Raw genomic sequence first — 1,744 nt, 5'->3', positions numbered from 1 at the left:
TCTAGCTTGACCCTTCACCTCCTTCAAGGTGGAATAAAGAACATCACCCTCATCAACTTGAGGATTGAATCATAGATACCCCCAAGCTTGAGAACTAGCATTCCTTGAGGTCTCAAATCACCACAAGGGAAAGGAGGGAATAAATCAAGAGCCAATGGTGGCTCATCTTTTCTTTTTCTCTTCTTCTTGTCGTTTCTTCTAAAAGGGCGATGAAGCTTGGAATCCTCGATATTAGGAAGGGAAACCTCACCTTCCTCAAGAGAGCCTTCAAACCAAGCAAGAACTTCAAGAAAGTCATCATACCTCATTGTCACCTTACCATCACATGGAGGTAAGCTCTCATTATCCATCACACCATCGACCACATCAACTCTACATACGCTCACCGCCATAGGGCTCTTTAAAACAACATTCTCAACTAGCCTACAAGGGAAGGGAACCGGGCCTTCAAACTTGTTTGGTTCACTAAAATCTAATGCCTCCTCATTTTGTTCTTGAACCTTCTTCTCAACCACATCCTCCACAACCTTGTCTTCCTTACTTTCATCCTCCTTGCAAGTTTCGAGATGATAAGCATATGAAGGGTTAGTAGATGATTGTAAGGGGAGTTTTGCGGTTAAATGGAGAGAAGAAATGTTGGCTAGTTGGGAGTCAACAACTTCATTGTGAGATTTGATCTCTTGGAATTGTTGAGTGAGAATTTGATGTTGTTGAAGAATTTGGGTTTGTGTGTGGTCGGGTGGGGATTGTTCTTCATACGCTTGAGGATTTTGGTCATGATGTTGACCTTGAAAGTTCCCCATTTGGATGGAAGGGTAAGAAAAATTTTCGGTTAGAGGATTGAAAAGAGGTTCATCTTGGAGGTAGGAGTTTTCTTTTTTTGGAGGTTGTTGAAGTTTTGAGAATGAGCTTGGGTTACAAACTCTCCTTCCCTCAAAGTCAAAGCCTCACCTTGCTTGGGATTGAACTCTCTACAATACGATGCATCATGATCCTTCCCACCACAACAAGCACATGAGAAATCAATGATTTGTGACAGTTTTGAACCCAAACCTACACTTGAGTTCAACTTGGAAATACCTTCATTCAAGAGTTCAACTATGTGCTTAAGTTGACCGACTTTCTCCAACTCATAAAGATCACCTTGCTTTCCTTGGGACCTTCTTTGACCTCCCCAAGAATAGCTAGTAGCCACCTCTTCAATTATAGCTTCAACTTGGCTTTGAGGGATCTTAATCAATTGGCCACCGGCACCCGCATCTAGATTGGTTCTTGAAATTGGCTCTAAGCCATCATAAAAGAATCTCATGAGCAAATTATGGTTGAATCCATGGTTAGAACATGCTCTAATCATATCCTTAAACCTTTCCCATGCTTCCCCAAGAGTTTCATCCGGTTCTTGCTCAAAAGAAGCTATCTTCCTCCTCATTTTTGCGGTTTGCTCATCGGAAATGAACCTCTTGAGAAAGGCCTTCGCAACATCTTTCCATGTGGTGAGAGAGTTGGGTTTCAAAAGCTTGAGCCATTTCTTTGCTCTTCCGGTGAGAGATTGCCGAAAGAAATGCATACGAATGTAATCTTGGCTCACTTCATTTGTTTGCATCATTGCACACAACTCAAGGAATCGGTCCAAATGCTCAATGGGGTCTTCACTTGCACTTCCGGAAAATTGCTCAACTTGTACCATCCTAGCATATTGTGGATGGATTGTGAAATTAGACTCGGTGGTTGGGAGAAGTATACC

General features: G+C 42.3%; 1 non-coding gene across 1 annotated transcript; it reads left to right on the top strand.

Moving 5' to 3' along the window:
• Nucleotides 1–1,325: 1,325 nt before the first annotated feature.
• On the top strand, nucleotides 1,326–1,432 carry LOC145565090 (small nucleolar RNA R71). The gene has a single exon (XR_014094965.1). It is a non-coding gene; the product is annotated as a small nucleolar RNA R71 (small nucleolar RNA).
• The last annotated feature ends 312 nt before the right edge of the window (nucleotides 1,433–1,744 follow it).

This window comes from Chenopodium album, chromosome 1 (genome assembly GCF_948465745.1).
Source record: "Chenopodium album chromosome 1, dcCheAlbu1.1, whole genome shotgun sequence".
Taxonomy (NCBI): Eukaryota; Viridiplantae; Streptophyta; class Magnoliopsida; order Caryophyllales; family Amaranthaceae; genus Chenopodium; species Chenopodium album.
This window is presented reverse-complemented; position numbering and strand designations above follow the sequence as displayed.